Source organism: Pan paniscus, chromosome 1, assembly GCF_029289425.2.
Source record: "Pan paniscus chromosome 1, NHGRI_mPanPan1-v2.0_pri, whole genome shotgun sequence".
Classification (NCBI taxonomy): Eukaryota; Metazoa; Chordata; class Mammalia; order Primates; family Hominidae; genus Pan; species Pan paniscus.
Window position 1 is genome coordinate 3,796,077 of NC_073249.2, and position 14,160 is coordinate 3,810,236.

Sequence of the window (14,160 nt, forward strand, 5' to 3'; positions counted from 1 at the left end):
AAAACTGTACTCCAAGTATTTCCCAGGTGACTTTAAACTGGAAGTAGGTGGGCCAGGCACAGTGGTTCATGCCTATAATCTCAGCACTTTGCGAGGCCAAGGTTGATGGATTACTTTCAGTTAGGAGTTTGAGACCAACCTGGCCAACATTGTGAAAACCCATCTCTACTGAAAATACAAAAATTAGCCAGGTGTGGTGGCGGGTGCCTGTAATCCCAGCTACTCAGGAGGCTGAGGCAGGAGAATTTCTTGAGCCTGGGAGGCAGAGGTTGCAGTGAGCTGAGATCGCACCATTGCCCTCCAGTCTGAGTGATGGAATGAGACTCTGTCTCAAAAAGGAACACAAACAAACAAACAAACAAACAAAAAACTGGAGGTAGGAATGGTAGAATAAAAACCTAGAAGACACTTTAAAATCAACTTTAACTTTGGTTTTGGTTACAGGTTTCAATACAATTTGAGAATATTTGAGAAACACAGTATGGGTGGGACTTGGACCTTCCCTACTGACAGACAATCAGAAGAAATGAAAGATTGAGGGACGATCTCTCTCACACACACAGCCACATTCTAAAACTTTCAAATCTCATTTTTTCATGTAGTGCTTTCCAATATAAATGCAGACAGGTAGGTTTTTGCCTAGTTAATCTATTCATTCGATATATCCATTCATTCACCTCTTCACTCACTAATTTCACTCATTTATAAAACACTTATTAAGTGTCTAATTGGGCCAGGTCCTTTTGTAAGTGCTAGTAACAAGCATGGTCTCAACCTTTATGGTGTATTACAAAACAAGCTGTAATCAAAGGCTCAAAACAGAAAATAGCTCCTCATCTTCATCTTGGGAGCTGATGAAGGAGTCAACAGACTGGCCAGAGCTCTGGACCTGAATTCTGAACACCTGGGTTTTAGTCCAAGCTTTGCCTTTTCTAGTATCACAGCCTTGGCCAAATCATTCAATCTTCTTGAGCCTTGGTTTCCTCATCAGTAAGACTGGGATAACACTTATACCCTGCTGTTGATGTAAAGATTAAATGGAATCACAGACATCAAAGCACTTTGTGAAGAGCTCTATAAACATAACATGTTATTACAAATGCTGAGTTTTCCCTGTGTAACCATAGTTGGGTTTTCCCTATGTTTAAGACGGGAAAAGGCATAGCTGAGTTTTCCCTATGTTTAAGACGGGAAAAGGCATAGTTGAGTTTTCCCTATGTTTAAGACATGAAAAGGCATAGCTGAGTTTTCCCTTTGTTTAAGACATGAAAAGGCATAGCTGAGTTTTTCCTATGTTTAAGACGGGAAAAGGCATAGCTGAGTTTTCCCTTTGTTTAAGACATGAAAAGGCATAGCTGAGTTTTCCCTATGTTTAAGACGGGAAAAGGCATAGCTGAGTTTTCCCTTTGTTTAAGACGGGAAAAGGCATAGTTGAGTTTTCCCTATGTTTAAGACGAGAAAAGGCATAGCTGAGTTTTCCCTTTGTTTAAGACATGAAAAGGCATAGCTGAGTTTTCCCTATGTTTAACACATGAAAAGGCATAGCCAGGGAAGAAGCCACACACTTCTCATTCAATGCACTTCCCAGTTTGCAACTAGGGAGCTCAAGGCCCAGGCATCAACAGTGATGACAGAAAAACAGGACCAAAAAGGGCCCACCCAGGTAAGCCTTTGTTTGGCTCTAGGGAGAGGCAAAGATCAAAGTATGAAGCTCAATGTCCGGCTCATTTTCCAGACCCTCCATGTGGACAGGGAAACGCACTCAGCTAAGTTTATCCCAATGCATAGGTCAGAAGAGATAAAGCCAGAAGTGGCTCAGTGTCTTCCCCGCTCTACAGTAAGATCCATGTCTTGTGTGCTCTGTTCCATGCTTGTTAGAATACATGTGAGGAGTCAATTCCTTGTCCTCCTCCCCTCAGTGCTTTGGTGACCAGGAAGAGGAGTGGGGTTTTCCAGAAGGACAAACCAACAGAGTCCCACATCATTTGAACTTCCATTATCAGCCTACTTATAAGCCAAGGAAAGAGAATCATTAAATGCTTTGGAGATAGTTACCCATGAAGACTTCACACATATATACACTGGGATCTTGGAATTGTCTCAAAGCAGCAGACCAAAGAGAAGAGATGTCCCCTCTCGGGCAGGTCTGGTGGCTCCTCCTGCACAATCTGTGGTCAGTTTTCCCCAGAGACCACACCTGGGATCCTGGAGCAGGGCCTGAGTGCTCTGCGACCAATAAAATGGAAAGTACCCCCAGGGCATGGCTGGCTAGAGAAACACTTGGGATGCAGCTTAACCTGGGCTTTGATGGTCCCAGGTCATATACATATACAAGAGTCTGCCCATGGTCAAAGATCAGCTGTGGGGACGGCATTCCTGCTCAGGGGACAGCAGCCCAAAGATGAGAAGGACACTTTGCACTGGGATGAGACTGGAATCAACACGTTCTTCAGGACTGGCAGAAGGTTCAGTGGCCCAAGACGTAAGGCAGACTTCAGAAAAGGTCGAAGGGTTTCATGGTGGTCTGTGGAGCTACATAAGGACCTGCCGCTTGGTGAGTCCTTCAGTTATCCAGAGGTGCCTGAACTAACACAGGTAAAGTCACCAGACCTCCAGTAGAAAGAAGGAGAATCTGATATGGCAAGATCTGTGTCTTCATGTGGCCACTGACCAGATGAATGACTCTGCTATGCACAGAAGGTCCTCGGCCCTGTGCACACCTCTGAACAAGCTAAGCTACCCCAGACTCAGGCGGGTCCACCTACCCGGACAACTCCAGCCCAGCAGTCTTTGGAACCGCTGGTTGAATTTCCATAGGGGAAATGTGATGTGCAAGTATTTATGCAAAAAAAAAAAATATATATATATATATATACACTCTCTGCACTTTTTTGTACTCCCAATGATGTGGTCAGGAGGTTACCAACAAGATTTTAAAAACTGCTCTAAGACAAAGCCTTTGGGAGTATGATCTTGTAAATGGGTTTTAGGTGCAATTCCTTACTGATTTTTCACAAAAGCCTGTTCTCAAAGGACTGCAGAATTGTGTTCATTATGCTTCAAACAAAGATATGCTCAATATTAACTCCACTGTGTTCAGAAGCTGAAAACAGAGCTCAGCTGTAGACAGTGGCTTGATTAATACCAGATCTTTCCACATTATTATTTACAAGGAGAGTTTTAGTTGCTTTTTCTGCAAATAGTATAATCTGATTTATTGTTAACTATGCCTGGCCATTTTTCTTAGAACTTAATTCATTAAGCCAGTATTACTGAGGCATTCTGAAAAAACCTTTAAACCCGAGGCAGTTAATATCAGAGTGAGTTTTGTTGGGTTTTTTTTTTTTTTGAAGTTTATTTCTCTTAAACAAATCAACATTAATGAGTGAGTACTGTGTGTTTCATAGGTTTAGGGATGTGGTAAAACAGGATTATTCAAGTTTGTCTTTTAAAATTATTGTGGTCCTGTAGTAAAACAACCTGTTAATGTTATTATTTAAATTATTTCCATCCATTACCATCAACGGAAAACATGCTGTAAAATCCTCTGGGATCTTTTATTACAATTTCAGGTACATTTATAAGTGTCTTAAAACTTAAAGGAAGAGGAAAGAAGACATACCTTTATGATTTTATTCAAGTATCAATGTGAATCTATTTACAATCAAAGAAATTTACTTTTAAAAAGACCAAGCACATGGAGTTTTGAAAGACATATGTCTATGCCTTCCCTGTGGCAACTTCATTGATTCATTCAACAGAATATTTATTGAGCACCTATTATACCCAGTTGTGCAATAGAGCCATGAACAAACCAAGGTCCCTGCTCTCACGGAGGTCTCTTCTGAAGCAAAACCAGTAAACAAGCACACACAGGTCACGTCACGTGTGACCTATGGAGAACAGTAAGGCAGGGCATGGGAAAAAGGACTTTATGTATTGGAATGAGGCCCTTTTCCACAGCATGCTCAGAGTTGGACTCTCTATTCAGGGACACTGGAGCAGAGACCGGAAGGCAGTGAGGCCGTGAGCCACAGCAGGCATCGTGGGGAAGCGACCCAGGCAGGGGAGCAGGCAGACATGAAGGACTGGGTGGGGGCGAGTTGGCGTAACTGGGAACAGCAAGAGGCCGGCGTGGCTGGAGTGGGATGAATGAGGAGGGGAGATGGTTGGACATGAGGTCAGAGAGACCGCTGTAAACTGAACGTGGTGTTCCCCCACAGAATTCATATATTGATACCTAGTCCCCAACATGATGGCTGGAGGTAAAGCCTTTGGAAGGTGATCAGGTCATGAGGGTGGAGTCATTAGGAATGACATTAGTGCTCTTAGAAAGGGGACCCAGAGAGCTTCCTCGCCCCTTCCACTGTGTGAAAACACAATAATGTGCCATCTATGAACAAGAGGGCCCTCCCCAGACACTCAAGTTGCTGGTGCCTTGGTCTTGGACTTCCCAGTCTCCAGAACTGTAAGAAATACATACATTTCTGTCGTTTATAAGCCACCCAGACTGTGGCGTTTTTTTATATCAGCCTGAGCAGACTAAGACCAACAGTCTCAAGTTCAGGGTCAAGGTCCAGGCTAGGGATACAATTTTGCAAATCAATAATATACTGATAGCATTGGAAGTTACGGGACTGGGAGGGATGGCATAGGGAGTCAGTGCAGGCAGAGCAAAGGTCTGATGAATGATCATTCCACGATTTATTTAGAGCAGATGAGAGGAAACCAGCACAAGGTATTGAGAAGGAATAGGTAGTGAGCTAAAAGGAGAAATCAAAAAGTGATGTTCAGAAAACAAGGCAAAGAAAGTCATCCAGGAAGGAGGGAATGATCTACAGGCAAATGCTGCAGATAGATCAAGTAAAATGAGGACTGAGAACTGACCATTTTATACTACTTATGGCATAGAAGGTAAATTCTTCAACCTCTCTGTTTCTCAGTTTCCTCACCCATAACATGGGGAAAATAACGGTACCCGCCTTAGGGCTTAAGCAAGTGAATACACGTAAAACACTTAGAACAGTAACTGGCACATAGTAGGTGCCAGTCAACAAATATTTGTAGAATGAATGAACGTGTTATAATGATCAGATCACAATTATTATCTATTACAAATGTTATTTAGTCTTGATTATCATCAGTGACCTTCATAAGAGCTTTTGATTGAGTGGTGGCAGCTAAAAGATAAATGGAGTGGGTTCAAGAGAGGATAGAGATGAGAAACTGGAAACAGAGAGTATAAACACGCATTTTAAAAATAAATTTGCTGCAAAGATAATCAAAGAAATGGAACAGGCCAAGTGCAGTGGCTCACGCCTGCTATCCGTTTAGGGGGAGACAGGAGGATTGCTTGAGCCCGGGAGTTCAAGACCAGCCTGGAAAATGTAGCAAGACCCCATCTCTCAAAAAAAATTTAAAAATTAGCCGGGTATGATAGCATGCACCTGTAATACCAGCTACTTTGGAGGCTGATGAAGGAGGATGACTTGAGCCCAGGAGTTCAAGGCTACAGGGCTACAGTGAGCTGTGGTTACGCCACTACGCTCCAGCCTGGGTGACAGGTAAGACCCTGCCTCTAAAAAAAAAAAAGAAAGAAAGAAAGAAAAGAAATGGGACAGTAGTTAATGAGACGTGTGAGGTTAAGAGAAATTTATTTTTTAAGTTGGGAGTTATAATAGCATTTTTGTATGCTAAAAGGAGTGATTCAATCAAGAGAGAAGAAATGATGATACAGAAAGAGGAGAACGCTCTGCCAGAGGGTGCTCGAGCCCACTAGAAGTTAATGGTCATAAACTGGAAACAGTCACCATGGCTGTGTTCTGTTCCACCCAGGCTCAGCTGGGCACAGACAGGTACAGAGGACGTGGGCAACTGGATTTTACCAAGGCTGTAGTTTTGCAAGGAGAGTGGGATGAAGAGAGAGATGGGTAAAGAAGTTAATGTTATAAGATAGTAAAGCCAGGTAATGATTAGATAATCAAGGACTCCAAACTAGACAATGAGAGACATGAAGACATGAGGTAGGTGAGAAAGGGGGAAAAGATGATAGGATGGATGGATTTTGCACTTCAGTGATGTGGAAGAATTGTTTTCAGTCAAGGTTTTAGGAGAGAAGAAAGAGGTGGTGATCAGAGAATGGGATGCTTGAAATGAGATGATGGAGCTGGAGCAGTAACAGATAATGACTGCATTATCAGTCTTTACAACCGGTAATAAGCTCTAGGGTATAGTTACGGAAATGGGTGGCTGAGGTTGAGTGAAGAATAAGGTCATCGGAGAAGAGGAGATTAAGGACCTGAGAAGCCAGAGTACCAAAGGATTGTCTACAAGAACACTGAAATCACAGGTGTTACTGTCTGACAAGTAGGGTTGGTGTACTGATAGCACTCCAGGAGCGTCAATCCGCAAGGAACAAGGTGGCATGGATCAGAGATGAATAGATGACTGCAACAATGATCTGGTGGCCGGAGATGCAAAGCCAGGGGTCTCCAGGAGGAGGGAAGGATGATCATGGAGCAGTGATGAGGTGCTAGCACCAAACGTGGTGGTTCAGGGTGTGGGGACAAAGCAGATGTGGCTTGAGAGGACTTCGGGGAGCAGTTAGGAAGATAAGGTAAAGGGACTGTATTAGTCTGTTCTTGCATTGCTATAAAAAAATACCTGAGGGCCAGGTGCGGTGGCTCACGCCTGTTATCCCAGCACTTTGGGAGGCCGAGGCAGGTGGATCACAAGGTCAGGAGTTCAAGACCAGCCCGGCCAAGATGGTGAAACCCTGACTCTACTAAAAATACAAAAAAAAAAAAAAATTAGCCAGGTGTGGTGGCAGGTGCCTGTAATCCCGGCTACTCAGGAGGCTGAGGCAGGAGAATCGCTTGAACCCAGGGGGCAGAAGTTGCAGCGAGCCGAGATCATGCCACTGCACTTCAGCCTGGGAAACAGAGTAAAACTCTGTCTCAAAAAAAAAAAAAAAAAAAGAAAGAAAGAAAAAGAAATACCTGAGACTGGGGAATTTACAAGAAGAGAGGTTTCACTGGCTCACGGTTCTACAGGCTGTCCAGGAAGCATGGTGGCATCTGCTTCCGGGGAGGCCTCAGGCAGCTTCCAATCACGGCAGAAGGCAAAGTGGGAGCAGGCAGTTTACACCGTGAAAGCAGGAGCAAGAAAGAGCAAGGAAGGAGGCGCCACACACTTGTAAACAACCAGATCTCACGAGAACTCACTCACTATCACGAGAACAGCAGCAAGGGGAACGGTGCTTAGCCATTCATGAGAAACCACCCCCGAGATCCAGCCACCTCCCACCAGGCCCCACCTCCCACGCTGGGATCACAGCTGAACATGAGATTTGGGCAGGGACACAGATCCACACCATCACGAGGACCTCTCAGGAAAGGCGCTGAGGGTGTGGGGAATTTTGCTGATAACGTGCTGTGTGTTCCCATGGAAAGGCGTGGTGAGTAGGAGAGAGGTGCGGAGGGGGACAAGGATTTCCCGAGTCTCAGCTTCCTGTTGGGAGAGGCATAAACAGAGACGCAAGGCTCGCGGTGGTTAGATCTGATGTTTCCCAGACAACTATGTGCGAGGCTATGAAGTCGCAGAAGGAGGGAGGGGATGAGGTTTCTACCAGGAGTGGCCTCTGGGGCGCCACCTTCACTCCAGCTGCGGGTAGGGCAGGGGTGGGGTGAGGGCTTGTGGGCTCTTCATTAGAGAAAACAGCTGCAAGGTAACCAGCGTGAACATCTCCTCACTTGCGCCTATGGCCCAAACACGACATTCAGATATGAGTCAATGGTCACAAGGTTGACTGAGCGAGAGAATGCAAGACAAGAAAATTTACCCTTGCTGCTGGGGAATAGCTCAGAATACGAATGTAGCCCTTGCTGCTGGGGAATAGCTCAGAATACGAATGTAGCCCTTGCTGCTGGGGAATAGCTCAGAATATGAATGCAGTGCCATCTCCACGTGTGAAGATACCATGGAACCCTCCATCTCCTGCAGAATTAGCTACAGTGTGTATGCGGAGGCATCGGGTGGGGTATAGAATGAACTCAACTCAAGCCGGGGGATAGAAGGAAAGAAGCGGTATCACCTGTTTTTCCACGAATCAACGTAGATCAGTCCGAAAAATGTAACTGTGAGCTAAAAAGTCAAGTTGTCAAGGGATACGTCCAGCCTGATGCCACTCACACAACACACGGCCGCGGTATGCAGTCTGTCTGTATCCTCAGGCTTCTCACACACTGGTAAAGATTATCTGTGCGTCTAAGCGGAACCTAAGGCTGCCTGGCGGAAGGCCAGCATCCCAGCAGAAGAACCGGGCAATAGAGAAGTGGCGGAGCCCAGGAGTGTGGCAATTACTGAAGCAGAAAAGGACTCCAGGGTCATCCCAGAAGCCAGAGTGATTGCCCTTTTCCAGCCAGGGAAGCTCATTATCCACATTCATGTACAGGATACATTTCCTTTTTTTTTTTTTTTTTTTTTTTTGAGACGGAGTCTAGCTCAGTCACCCAGGCTGGAGTGCAGTGGCGCGATCTCGGCTCACTGCAGGCTCCGCCCCCGGGGTCCACGCCATTCTCCTGCCTCAGCCTCCCGAGCAGCTGGGACTACTAGAGGATACATTTCTATGAACTGTTTTTAAAGGGGGATATGACTCTTTTTTTTCCAAACAAAATCTTACACAGAAGTCTAATGAATGAATGAAATTAAGAGATGGAAGAAAAATAAAGGAGAGAGGGAGGAAGGGAGGAGAGACAGAGAGAGAAACAGGGAGAGAAAAAAGAGAAGGAAAGAAAGAGACAGGGAGGGGGAAGGAGAGACAGAGAAACAGGGAGAGAAAGAAAGGAAAAAAAGAGAAGGAAAGAAAAGAGGGAGGGAGGGAGGGAGGCAGCGAGGCAGGGAGGAAGGAGGGAAGGAAGGAAGGAAGGAAAAAAATCACAGTAGTTCTAGTTAAAGCATAGCAAGGCCAGAGCCCTACCTGCACCCCAAGAAAGCCCAGAGATTCTGCTAAGGAAGCCCTTGGCCCCCCCGAATTGCAGCTACAGAGGACTGGATGTGTACGAAGTATTGTGAATTTCATTATTTTTTAACACTGTTACCTTCATCAGTTGTGACAGCAGAACAAAGGTTTTCTTATTTGTTTTCTGTCTTTCAACACATAAATCAAAACCATACCTCTGCCAATTCTTCTCCTTTACAGGTGGAAGGTTGCAGCTTCATGAATTATAAGTCAACATCTCATGCCCAAATATATCTATTTTACTTGCGATTTTTCTGGCCTGTCAAAACCGTCAAGCACTGACAAGAATAATACACTGGGTTTTGCGGCTGGCACGAATGAAGTCGTTATCAATTATGAGAAGAAAAATTGCGTTTAAATGTCAATTACAAAGATGACTCCTACCTATAACCTACTGCCAAAAATGTAAAAGCTAAAGTTTAAGAATTTAGCATGAACTTTATGAAAATTCTATATTCATTTTCATAGCAGCCTTCGTTATGCTGATTTGAACACAGACCTGAGTGTATACAGGATAATAATTACCCTGGCAGAGCAGAGGCAGAATGGAGATATTCCTCATAAAGACATAAACTGTGGTAGGAAAAAAAAAAAGATTGTATGGAACTTTTTAATGTTTTAAATGGTTTTTATGTATTAAAGGCATTAGGTGGCCCTGATCTGAAATCTCACATGATCCTCCTGTAAATGCATTAACTATCTTCTTCCAACACATCACACCCAAATAACTAATACACTCCACAGACCAAAGGAAGTCATTTTTCAAATTCAACCATAAACAAACTTATAGTGAAGACAGACACCTGAAATATATATTTATGGCTCTCCCTTTCCAAAATAAACACTAATCTAAATTCTTTTTTTTTTTTTTGAGATGGAGTCTCGCTCTGTTGCCCAGGCTGGAGTGCAGTGGTGTGACCTCGGCTCACTGCAAGCTCCGCCTCCCAGCTTAAAGCAATTCTCCTGCCTCAGCCTCCCAAGTAGCTGGAATTACAGGCGCCCACCACCACGCTCGGCTAATTTTTGTATTTTTAGCAGAGACGGGGTTTCACCATGTTGTTCAGGCTGGTCTTGAACTCCTGACCTCAGGCGATCTGCCACCTTAGCCTCCCAAAGTGTTGGGATTACAGGCATGAGCCACGGCGCCTGGCACATTAATCTAAATTCTTAATCTCTGACTCTTCTCCAAATCCTATGTCAGGTTGACGTCTCCATCCTCCCTCCCTCCCCTTCTTCTTGCCAAGGCCTCATTGACCTGCATCATCACCTCCCAGGGTTCTGCAGTACTGAGTTCCAATTCTGGTAAACCGGACTGGATTGCTCAGAAACTGTAGCATGGTCCCTTTACAGGCCTCCAGCCCCGGGTCTTTGGGAAAAATAGGAAAAAAACAAAAACAAAAACAAAAACCAGAACTGACTTCAGAAGAAAGGTAGGGAGCAAAATGACTAGAGGCCATAGACGGAGGAGCCACCGGTGGGTGACGGTCCCATTCTCTCCTTGTCCAGACTGCTCTCCTTAGATGCTTTAGGCAGCATCATTAACACTCTTAATTACACAGCAACATACTTTTTGCAAAAGTGAATTTATATAAAAACACTGAAGACTGTGTGCACTTTTCTTTCTGCACCCCTGGATGGAGAAAACCACGCGGCTCACTTCTTCATCTTGGTGCAATGGTTGCTGGTCTTGAAATAAAAACTCACTGAAGGCAAGAAGCCATTTACTTGGTTAAATGTGTGAAAAATTGGTCAGGGGTACATTCTACCACTAATGTGCGCACAATCTGTATTTAATATCACCATCCATCAAGGACTCAGAATTAAATGTCTACGGCCAAAGACTAACAAGGTTTGGGGATGTTTTCCAGTTAGTCACCTGGTATGGTTTCCCAAGCACAATTTCTGGTTTACGGTTCAAGAGGAAACAAAGGATTGCTTTCAACTTGGTTTGTAGTCTGAGAATTTGAAAATCCAGAACTGAAGTGAAAAGAAAATCAACATCCCTGTGATACAATGTCATGCTAACCCTTAAGGGGGAGGGAGATGGGCGTAGATGGTGCCATGGGAACCAAGTGACAGGAGACGCAGGAGCTTAGACACCGCACAGCCGTGCACCTCCCTCTGAGCTCTACCCCAACTGGTGGCCCTCCCTGCCCACCAGGCTGCTTAGGAAGTGAGACACAAATCATTCAGATGCTTTAAAAAAGATGAAGGAACTTTTCAATGTGGAGAACATAGTCTCCTGTGTTGAATCAAGTTTATAAACAAGCTTTTGTTTCCCTACAAGTTTCTCTAGGTGCCCAGAGAGTTCACCTTCTCTGAAGACTGCACCGTGCTGGGCCCAGTGGCTCACTCCTGGAATCCCAGCACTTTGGGACGCCAAGGGGGGAGGATCACTTGAGCCCAGGAGTTTGACACCAGCCTGGGCAATCTAGTGAGATCTTGTCTCTACAAAAATTTTTTAAAAATTGGCTGAGAGTGGTGGTGTGTGCCTGTAGCCACAGCTACTCTGGAGGCTGAAATGGGAGGATCGCTGGAATCTGGGAGGTTGAGGCTGTGGTGAGCCATACTGTGCCACTGCAGGCTAGCCTGGGTGACAAAGCAAGACAGTGTCTCAAAAAAAAAAAAAAAAAAACTGCATCTTTTTAAGCCCTTGGCTTTTCCAGTTAAAGCTCCCAGGAATAATCTCAGAAACAGACTGAAGAAGCCTTCCCTTTAGAAATCAGGGTCACTAACATTACAGACGCAGCTCCGGAGCTCCCCTAGCGATGACCAGCACTTGACTCTGGAGCACTGAATGGGTTTGAGTGAAACCATCTGGCTTCAGTACAGACTCACCCCAAGGGAAAAATGAGAACATCTGAGGCACTAGGATTGGGAAAGGAGGATAGGAGGATGGACTCAAACTGTAGAAATGAAAAGTATCAATAAAATGATGCTAGTCAATTCCATCTCCTAAATACGTCTCAAATCCACTGTCTGCATCCACTGACGTCCCCACTTTGGGCACTGAGGCCACCATCATTTCTCACCTGGATGACCGCAATGCATTTCCCTGTTCCCTCCCTTAGATCGTGGCTGAAACGTCGCACCCTCAGAGAAGCTGCCCTGCCTCCAGACCAAGTCTGTCTCCACATTGAGCCTTTCTATCCAAAACCCCTGCACATTTCTTTAAGTGCACGTATCACAAGGGTTGCTGTACAACTCATTAGATAAAGAGTTGTTGAATGCCTCTTATCTTCATTGGAATATAAACCCGATGAAAGCAGGACCCTGTCTATCTTACCTCTGTGTTCTCAGGGCCTGGTGCATGGTGCCGTATACATCGTAGGCTCTCAGTAGCGCCTACAAATGAATGAGTGAATAAATGAATGGTCACTTTGCCCAGGGCCACTTAGAATAAGATGTTAGGGATAGGGGCTGCAGAAAAGCAAGGCTAGCCCTATTTATATGTTAGTACATACTCAGCCATCTGTATCCGTGGGTTCCACATTTATGGATTCAAACAACCATGGATTAAAAGTATTCAGAAGAAAAAAAAGGATGGTTGCGTCTGTACTTAACACGTACAGACTTTTTTCCTTGTCATTATTCCTCAAACAATACAAAATAACAACTATTTATATAGCATTTATATTGTATTAAGTATTATAGGTAATCTAGGCATCATTTCAGATATACCGGAGGATGTACATGGGTTATACGCAAATACCATGACATTTTATACCAGGGACTTGAGCATTTGTGGATTTTAGTTTCTGTAGGAGTCCTGGAGGCACTCTTCCACTGATACTCAGAGACAATTGTACCCTCCAATGAGACTCTAGCTCAGCTGGAACATTTTGTCATTTTTCTTATGCTTTCCCTGTTTCCTGTAGTGATAAGGACAGTAAGAAAGACGACTCCTCATACCTTCCAGCCAGTACTGGGGGGAAATGGGTTTCCAGAAGGTAGGGAGGTTGTTCAAACCCCTGGGCCTGGGGTAGGCTAGAGGCTTGGGCCCTGGGCCCTGGTGTTCTCCGACACGGCCCAATGGGGAAGAGCAATTCAATATGTATATAAAATAAAATCAGGGGACCTAGGACTGTCATAATCCACACTCAGTAAATCCTATGGCACACATGCCAACTGGTAAATCTTGACAGAGCATACATGTGTGAATCTCTGCACAACTGCAACAGCTACTTTGATATGGGTCACATAGAATTCTTCAAAATGAACCAATCTTCTTATATTTAAAACAAGGTGAAAATATATATTCATGATTTTGTGACTATACTAAAAATTACTTTAAAACATCAATTTTATGGTATATGAACATCTCAATAATAAAATGGCACTTACTTCCACATCCCAAATCCAAATCACGTTTTAGTACCTATTTTATGATAATATACATATTTTACCCATAGGAATCTACAATCTCAGAAACTTGTCTTCCATAATGAGTTCTGGGCTACTGACACTAGAAAATTAATGGAGTCCAGTGACGTATATTAGCTAGGCTGTGCAAGGAGTCTATCAAAGTGAGCACTAGTGAAAGCTCACACTAATGTGGTATCAGCCACATCCGTACAGAATAATAAACCAACATGGCCGCCTTAGCAGAAGAAACTTTATCCATTAAGTCAGTGACAAGGGCCACAAGAATAGCCTAAAAGGCCAGGTGCAGTGGCTCATGCCTGTAATTCCAGCACTTTGGGAGGCTGAGGCAGGTGGATCACGAGGTAAGGAGCTCGAGACCAGCCTGACCAACATGGTGAAACCTCGTCTCTACTAAAAATACAAAAAAATTAGCCAGGCATGGTGGCACAGGCCTGTAATCCTAGCTACTCAGGAGGCTGAGGCAGGAGAATCACTTGAACCCAGGACACGGAGGTTGCAGTGAGCCGAGATAGCACTACTGCACTCCAACCTGGACAGAGCAAGATTACGTCTCAAAAAAAAAAAAACCCTAAAAGCAAAATTCTACCCTATGAAGCATACCTTTCTTGCCATTGCAGTCAACTTCTAGTACCAGTGAAATATCCCACAAGACCCTATGTAGTCTAGGATACCTAATCACTGAATCCTTCTGACTGCTAGGATCTTATGTAAGCTTTGGGGGTGATTGATGCGCCTCTACTCAAGGAGCTATTTTG

General features: G+C 44.4%; 1 protein-coding gene across 1 annotated transcript in view; it reads right to left on the reverse strand.

Moving 5' to 3' along the window:
- Nucleotides 1–14,160, reverse strand: part of KIF26B (kinesin family member 26B) — a 560,184-nt gene that overhangs the window by 362,985 nt on the left and 183,039 nt on the right. The gene's annotated exons all lie outside the window — the stretch shown is intronic.